The following is a 9,123-nucleotide window of genomic DNA, read 5'->3' as shown; positions in this document are numbered from 1 at the left end:
CACCCCCCATGTCCCGGCTGCACGCCCCATTCCCCGGCTGCACCCCCCGTTCCACGGCTGCACCCCCCATGTCCCGGCTGCAACCCTCATGTCATGGCTGCAACCCTCATGTCCTGGCTGCACCCCCCACCATGTCCCAGCTGCACCCCCCACGTCCCGGCCGCACCCCCATGTCCCAGTTGTTGGGCTTCCTCCAGCTCACACTGAGGAGAATGTGTCAAGAAGTTGCAGTGTTATAAAAGCACCCTGTTCAGAGGCAGAATAAACAGGTCTGAGGGCCTTTATAGAGATAGTTCTTTATTTTGAAACTGTGAAGTGCTGGAAAGCCAATTTTGAATTGGGTGGGAATTTGAGAATAGCAGTTCAGGACAACCAAGCAATAACAAAAGCCATAGGCAAGTCTCCCAAACAAAGAAGACGAAGGTTACTATGTAGAGAAAAAGGAGGAAGTTGGGAGGTACTCTTGAACAAAAGTCCCTTGGAGGAAATGAGAGTTCAGGGTGCTGACGGTTTGTTACTGACTGAGTTGCTGGGCAAATGGGAAGCCTTCCTCCATGGGAGTCTGTGATCGAAACCCGGTAGTGCTGGGTGAGGGCTCCCCTTTGGACCTCCTGACTCAGTTTTAAAGGAAGGGTTCTTTGTTCTCTTTCACAGTTTTAAAAACTAGTTTCCTGTCTTAGGATATGACATTGACTTACTGCTGGTTTACTAGCACAACTCCAAGTACTTTTTTTTTCTTTTTATGTGAAATTTAAAAATACACCAGAAAACACTGAATACCCTTGTGCTCATTTCCCAGCTTAATCGGTGATCAGCACTTTGCCAGTTTTTTTGTTGTTGTTGGTGTTCTTCTCTCTCACCCCTTTAAAATTTGTTTGGCTCTTGTGTTTTGGTAAAGTGTTTTAAAAGTAAATCCAAAAAATAATGTCATTTCACTCATGAATACTTCATTTTTTCTGCTAGATAAGGGAGGTTTTTATTTTTAAAAACAAGTGACCATATTATTTTTACAACTAAGAGATGTGCATTAATTCCTTAGTGCTAATACCAGTCTGTATTTAGATTTTCCCAATAGCATCAAAAATACACTCTTCAAGTTGATTCATTTTAATTGGACCCAAACAAGATTTAAATATTGTATTTGATGAATCAGTCTCTTAAGGCTCTTATATTCTAGAATGGACATACCTCCTTATTGCATAAGTATGATTTTCAAATGGTAAAATCATGACTTTCGTGCAGAGTGAACAGCCCAGGGCTCTCTTAGTCCGTTCTTGCTGCGCGCCTTGAAGTCAGGATTTCCTACGAGGATTGCGAGTCACATTGTTTGCAAACGCTGTGTAGCAGTCCCACCTGGAACACTCTGGGACACGGTTTTCTGGAAGCCGTGAGGGACGTGGCTTGTCATCTGGTGATCCGGATGTGTGTTTGTTGGTGTTGGTAGTGTAGGCGTGGAAGTGGACAGCTGCGCAGACCCTGCTCATGGCCCTGCACCCCGGCCATCGAGCTGGCTGACCAGCTGGAGGTGGGCGTGTGGCGCTGGCACCAGTCCCTGCAGAGCAAGCAAGGACGGGAGTTTTTAGATCCTTGGTCATGAATTGTTCTGATTATCTGAATTCTCAGTTAAGGTAATGACTTTTGTTTTCCTTTTCTGTATCATTTTGGTGAGTTGACTTTAAAGATGTAGAACTTAAGTTTTTTTTCCTCTCTTATTTTTCAGGTGAAGAGATTATACATCTACTGAATGAAAAATTTCTTCTTAAAGTTGCATATACTCCAAGAAAAAATCCCAAATGTTTTTATATTTTGCCTAAATATAAAATTTAAAGAAGGAGTTTCCATAGAAGGTAAGAATTGTTTTTGACTCTCGTTAATTGTGTGGTGTATACAAATCCGCGGTATGAGGAGACACTCGAGGATGGATGACAACAAAAGTTGTAGTTTTGAAGCTGTGTATATGGTCTCTTGACTTTTGGGGTTTCTTTGACCCTTGTGTGTCTGGTTTTGAGGTGCTGTGTTGTGGAAAAGCGACATGGCCTCTCTAAGCCAAAGTGTAACCCAAATAAAACAGCCAAGTCGTGTGTGTGCTGCGTGGCGAGCGCTCTGTGTCACTCGTGCGGAGCAGGTGGCTCGGGCTCGGGTGTGAGCACGGTCAGCGTCAGAGCACAGTCCATACAGGCGCCGGAAAGGGAGGGAAGGACTCGTGCCTCCACAGGAGCAGAAGCTCCTGAAAGGCCCTCCCACTGCAATCCAGTCAGATCCTGGATGAATTACGCTAGTTACAACTTCTTGTGTGTGCTTCAGTGTTTTAAAAACTAAGCCAAGAGGACTTCCCTGCTTGTCCAGTGGGCAGGAATCCACTATGCGATACAGGGGACAGGTGTTCAATCCCTGGCCTGGGAACAAAGCTTCCACATGCTGTGGAGCCACTAAGCCCGTGCACTGCGTTGAGTCTGCTCATTGCACTGAGAATCCGCACGCTGTGATGCAAGATCCCTCACGATGCAGCGAAGATTCTGAATGCCACAACTAAGAGCCATTGCAGCCAGCTAAGTAAATAAATAAAACTTAAAACAAAAATTAAGCCATCTCTTCAGAAGTCGAAAGAGACTTGTTCTTCAGTCTCTAAGTCCTGCCCGACTCTTCGACACCATGGGCTGCGGCACACCGGGCTTCCCTGTCCTTCACTGTCTCCCGGAGTTTGCTCAGACTCATGTCCACCCTCTTCTGGAGGCAGCTTCTGGCCAGTTCTGCATCTGACAGGGCTTTGACGGTGGGTTTGCAGAGTCCAGATGGTTCAGCATGGTCTTAGGTAAACTATTCTCCGGTAATCATTTGAACTTGCCTTTGTGTTTGTGGTTATTTCTTCTTTTCACTTCTGATGTTAGATTTTTACTCATCTGTTCCTGCCAGCCACCCCCTTTCCCTGGGTCTCCCTCCTGCCGCCCCCGGTGGACTATGTCCAGTATAGACATGATCTTGTTTGTGGATTGATTGATTGTGCAGGTATCCACTGCTCTCCATGGACTTGCCTTGTCATTTTTTTCCAGACCAGTGCGGTTTCAGTGGTGTGTTGATAAATGTTTAACTACTGACTCTCTGGGAGACTCAGAACCCTCCTCGCTTACAGCATCTGTTGACTGCGCAGTGCAGAACTTCCCTCATGCCCACCTTCAGCTGCACCGTGATGCCACTGAAGCTGGCTCCGGGAGAGGCTCTGGTCCGCTCCCTTGAGCAAGCTGTGCCTCCCCCGGCCGCTGTTGAGCCCAGCCTTGGCAGCACGGTGGCCGTGTCTCTGTTTCCTCCTCTCTGCCATCAGTACCTCTGAGGAGAGGTTGTGCCAGTCCTGTTCCGGGCTCCTTACCCAGAGGGCAGCTCGAGTCACCCTCACAGCAGTCCTCGGCGGTGCTCCTTGTCCCAGTTTTCAGGTGAGGACACGACACACAGGAGGCCAGGTCCCCCAGCAGAGCCAGCGCTGGACTGACCTGTGGTCGGAGGCTCCTTTTCTCTTAGCAACAGTCTCTACCACAGAATGTCCATTTCTGAAGGGCTCTGTTCATGGAACTGCGTGGTTGTGTGGGCAGCGTTTCTCTTTGGAAGCTGCCTTCTGTCTGATGGTTGTACTAACCAGAAGTCAGGCAAGCAGCAGCACTTGAAGTTTCTTCATTGGCTGTTGGATAAGAGTCTGGAAGGTAATGGCAGTACTTTGCTTGGCATTCCAGAGAGACTGGAGGGCGTTGTCAGGGTATGACAGGGATGCTTGCAGTGTGCTGGAGCTCAGGTGTAACCAGAGAATCTCAAGTCACCACGCCGTTCACGGGCCAGTTGCTCAGTCGCTCAGTCATGTCCGACTCCTTGCGACTCCATGAACGGCAACGCTCCAGGCTTTCTTGTCCTTCACTGTCTTCCAGTTTGCTCACCCTCGTGTCCATCGAGTCGGTGACGCCATCCAACCGTCCCGTCCTCGTGTCCATCGAGTCGGTGACGCCACCAACCGTCCCGTCCTCGTGTCCATCGAGTCGGTGACGCCACCAACCGTCCTGTCCTCCGTCACCCTTTATCCCCTGTCCTCAGTCTGGCCCAGCGTCAGGGTTTTTTCCAGTGAGTCAGCTCTTCCCATCAGGTGGCCAAAGGATTGGAGCTTCAGCATTACTCCTTCCAATTAATATTCAGGGTTGATTTCCTTTAGGATTGACTGGTTTGATCTTGCTGTCCAAGGGGACTCTCTGGAATCTTCTCCAGCACCAGTTCAAAAGCATCAATTCTTCGGTGCCCCACTTTCTTTATAGTCCAGCTCTCACATCCATACATGGCCACTGGAAAAACCATAGCTTTGACTATACATACCTTTGTTGGCAAAGTAATGTTTCTGCTTTTTAATATGCTGTCTAGGTTTGTCATAGCTTTTCTTCCAGGGTGCAAGAATAACTTTTAATTTCATGGCTGCAGTCACCATCTGCAGTGATTTTGGAGCTCAGGAAAATAAAGTCTGTCACTGTTTCCATTTTTTTCCCTATTTCCCATGAAGTGATGGGACTGGATGTCATGATGGTAGTTTTTTGAATGTTGAGTTTTAAGCCAGCTTTTTCACCCTCCTCTTTAATTTTCATCAAGAGGCTCTTCAGTTCCTCTTCACTTTCTGCCATAAGGGTGGTGTCATCTGCATACCTGAGGTTACTGATATTTCTCCCAGCAGTCTTGATTCCAGCTTATGCTTCATCCAACCCGGCATTTTGCATGATGTACTCTGCATATAAATTAAATAAGCAGGGTGACAGTATACAGCCTTGATGTACTCCTTTCAAATTTTGAACCAGTCCAATGTTCCATGTCCGGTTCTAAGTTTTGCTTCTTGGTTTCTTTGCTTCTATGGGTTTCTCAGGAGGCAGGTAAGGTGCTCTGCTATTCCCGTGTTTTTAAGAATTTTCCATAGTTGGTGGTGATCAACATAGTCAAAGGCTTTAGTATAGTCAGTGAAGCAGAAGTAGATGTTTTTCTGGAATTCTTTTGCTTTTTCTGTAATCCAGCAGATGTTGGAAATTTGATCTCTGGTTCCTCTGCCTTTTCTGAATTCAGCTTGTACTTCTGAAAGTACTCAGTTCGCTTGAAGGATATTGGGAATTACTTTGCTAGCATGTGAAATGAGTGCAGTTGTGTGGTAGTTTGAGCATTCTTTGGCGTTGCCCTTCTTTGGGATTGGAATGAAAGCTGACCTTTTCCAGTCCTGTGGCCACTACTGACTTTTACAAATTTGCTGGCGTATTGAGTGCAGCACTTTAATAGCATCATCTTTTAGGATTTGAAATAGCTCAGCTGGAATTTTGTCACCTCCAGTAGTTTGGTTGGTAGTAATGCTTCCGAAGGCCCACTTGACTTCACACTCCAGAATGTCTGGCTCTAGGTGAGTGATCACACCATCCTGGTTGTCCAGGTCACCAAGATCTTTTTGGTAGAGTTCTTTTGTGTGTTTTTTCCACCTCTGCTTACTATCTTCTGCTTCTGTTAGGTCCATATCGTTTCTGTCCTTTATTGTGCCCATTTTGCATGAAGTTTTCCCTTGGTAGCTCTAATTCCCTTGAAAAGCGCTCTAGTCTTTCACATTCTGTTGTTTTTCTCTGTTTCTTTGCATTGTTCGCTGAAAGTCAAAGTCAAAGGGTTAGTCTCTCAGTCGTGTCCGACTCTTTGCGCCCCCATGAACTGTAGCCCACTAGGTTCCTCTGTCCATGGGGTTCTCCCCTGGAGTGGGTAGCCACCTTCTCCAGGGGATCTTCCTGACCCAGGCATCAAACCCAGGTCCCCTGCATTTCAGGCAGATATTTTACTGTGTGAGCCATCAGGGGAGAGGAGGCTTTCTTCTTTCTCTTTGCTATTGGGATTCTGCGTTCAGATGGCATATCTTTCTTTTTCTCCCTTGCCTTTCGCTTCTCTTCTTTCCTCAGCTGTTGGTAAGGCCTCCTCAGACAGCCACGTTGCCTTGTTGCGTTTCTTTTTCTTGGGGATGGTTTTGTTCACTGCCTCCTGTACCGTGTTACAAACCTCTGTACGTGGTTCTTCAGGCACTCCATTGATCAGATCTCATCCCTTGAATCCATTTGTTACTTCCACTGTATAATCCTAAGGAATTTGACTTAGTTCATACCTGAATGGCCTAGTGGTTTTCCCTACTTTCTTCAGTTTTAAGTCTGAATTTTACTATAAGGAGCTCATGATCTGAGCCGCAGTCGTGAGCCAGTGCCTTGTTCTAAAGACAAGCTGTCAGTGGCGGGCCTCTGGGTCATCTTGGGAAGGAAAGTTAGCCTTCTGGTAGGCAAGGGTGCAGTAAGAGGATGCTAGCATCTCTTTGGAGGGTAGCACAGAGTTGTTGGGATACAAGAAGTGTTTGGAAAAGACGTGTGCAGCCGCTACCCGAGTGACAGTTCTAAAGCTACTTTATACCAGTTCCTTGGCCATGAGATGCGCTTGCCTAAACTGGGGCTGTCGCTGTGAACTCTCCAGGGATGCCGCTGCTGAGATCACCCATTTCTTACAGTGCGTGGCTAGTCACTGAAGCTCAGGAACGTTAGTACACAGAGATTTTTGGTTGAATGATCTAGAATTGTAGCAATGTGGGCCAGTGAGCTAATGGTCAGTTTAAGTGAATGACTTTGAGAGTAATTTAGTTTTATTTCTAGTCACAGTGCTGGTTTATATGTAATAGGTGAGATGAGCAAAGGTGAGCTTTTCTTTAAAAAATTGTTTTTTAAATTTATTTATTTTTGGCTGCATTGGGTCTTCGTTGCTGCTCATGGGCTTTCTCTGTCTGTGACGAGGAGGGACTCCTCTCTAGATGGGGTGGCAGTTTCCTCATTGCAGGGCTCTCCTCGTTGTGGAGCACAGGCTTAGTTGCCTTGTGGCATGTGGGATCTTGGACCAGGGATTGAACCTGTGTCGCCTGAATTTGCAGTCAGATCTCTTAACCACTGGACCACCAGGGAAGTCCCCTAAAGTGTGTGTCTTTTGTTGGAGATTGTTTTTTAGAAATTAAATCTGAGAAAATTCTTTTGCATTGATTAGTTTATTCCATATATTATACAACTATTAAAATTATCATTAGGACTAATTTCTTTTTTAAAATTCATTTTTATTGAAGTATAGTTGATTTACAGTGCTGTATGTTAGTATTAATTTCTACCATTTTGTTTCACATTTTCCTTTACTAGTACTTCCCTGTTTTTATATCTCCTTTTCTATTTTCCGTCGGATAGATTATTTTTGTTTTACTCCTGATTAAAAGTTACACATTCTATTTTGTGTGTGTGTGTGTATGACCTTGAACTTAAGACCCTTTGTTATGGGTGTTTGACTTTTCAAGCTTTATAGGATCTTTGCTTTCCTTCAGTAGGACAACTGTCCTCTCCTGATTGACGTGCCCCAAAATTCTGACCTCTGCTCTATTTTACTTAAAAATGTGAGTAGTGATTGAAGGATATATTAGGATTCGTGGGCTTCCCTGGTGGCTCAGTGGTAAAGAATCTGCCTGCCAATGCAGGAGACACAGTTTTGATCCCTGCTCTGGGAAGATCCCATGTGCCTTGGAACAGCTAAGATTGTGTGCCGCCCTCCTGGGCTTCTGCTCTAGAGCCCGAGAGCTGCACCTGTGAAGCCCTCATTGCCCGGGAGCCTGTGCACCACAGCGAGAGAAGCCACCACAGTGAGGAGCCCACACGCCGCGCTGAGGAGCAGCCCCTGCTCACTGCAGGTGGAGAAGAGCCTGTGCAGCAGGCAAGACCGGGCACAGCCCAGAGTGCATAAACAAGTTTTTGGAAAAAGGATATGTTAGGATTCCTTATCTTGTTACTGGATAATGCAAAGCTTGTTTTAGTAGCAGTTTTGTGGCGATTCTGGGTGGGAGTGGTGGGTGGTGGTTTGCCGTCTCCATGAAGAAGACCATTGAATACGGGTGAGGCTGAGGTCAGGCTGCAGGCGGAGAGGCGGAAGGGGCCCTGAGGGAGTCTGTTTTCTGTTGTTGTTACTGAAACTCTGTAGATGTTTTTGTAAATTGCAGGTTATTTTATAGTAAGCCTCTCCAATTTATGAATCCTTTCTAAATCTTGCACTTAGCTTTATAGCTCTTTTGTCACTATTTAGCCTTACCGGAGAAGGCAGTGGCGCCCCACTCCAGTACTCTTGCCTGGAAAATCCCATGGATGGAGGGGCCCGGTAGGCTGCAGTCCATGGGGTCGCTAAGAGTCGGACACGACTTCACTTTCACTTTTCACTTTCATGCATTGGAGAAGGAAATGGCAACCCACTCCAGTGTTCTTGCCTGGAGAATCCCAGGGATGGGGAAGCCTGGTGGGCTGCCGTCTATGGGGTCGCACAGAGTCGGACACGACTGAAGTGACTTAGCAGCAGCAGCATTTAGCCTTACGGAGAAGGCAACGGCACCCCACTCCAGTACTCTTGCCTGGAAAATCCCATGGACGGAGGAGCCTGGTAGGCTGCAGTCCATGGGGTTGCTGAGGGTCAGACACGACTGAGCAACTTCACTTTCACTTTTCACTTTCATGCATTGGAGAAGGAAATGGCAACCCACTCCAGTGTTCTTTGCCTGGAGAATCCCAGGGACGGGGGAGCCTGGTGGGCTACCATCTCTGGGGTCGCACAGAGTCAGACACAACTGAAGCACCTTAGCAGCAGCATTTAGCCTTAAGTCTTTTTTCTAACGGTTTCTTGACCTCTGTGACTGTTGCGTGCAGCGCTGTGTCTGCTCGTGGCTGCGCCCGGCCTTTCTCTGGGCGGTGTGAGCGGGGGCGGCTCTCTGCTTGCAGTGCTCCGTGCTCACGGCGGCTTCTCGTGCCGTGACTGGGCTCCGGGTGCGAGGCTTCCTTCACGGCGGCACGTGGGCTCAGTAGTTGTGCACTGGCTTAGTTGCCCCGCAACATGTGGGATCTTCCCAGATCAGGGATTGAACCTGTATCTTCTATATTGTCAGGCAGGTTCTGTTTTTTTTTTCTTTCTACCCCCCCTTTTTTTAATATAAATGTATTTATTTTAATTGGAGGCTAATTACTTTACAATATTGTATTGGTTTTGCCATACATTGATATGAATCTGCCACGGGTGTACACGTGTTCCCCATCC

General features: G+C 46.9%; 1 protein-coding gene across 1 annotated transcript in view; it reads left to right on the top strand.

Moving 5' to 3' along the window:
* Positions 1–148: 148 nt before the first annotated feature.
* The window catches only part of LOC104988093 (serine/threonine-protein phosphatase 6 regulatory subunit 2-like), a gene marked incomplete at its 3' end in the record, with an annotated part of 44,661 nt that continues 35,686 nt past the window's right edge, over positions 149–9,123 (top strand). Inside the window, exon 1 of the mRNA XM_010839278.1 lies at positions 149–1,847. The remainder of the gene's footprint in view (positions 1,848–9,123) is intronic.

This window comes from Bison bison, unplaced genomic scaffold (assembly GCF_000754665.1).
Source record: "Bison bison bison isolate TAMUID 2011002044 unplaced genomic scaffold, Bison_UMD1.0 scf7180017846325, whole genome shotgun sequence".
Taxonomy (NCBI): domain Eukaryota; kingdom Metazoa; phylum Chordata; class Mammalia; order Artiodactyla; family Bovidae; genus Bison; species Bison bison.
Note: the sequence above shows the minus strand (reverse complement) of the source record. Positions and strands in the feature narration are given on the sequence as shown.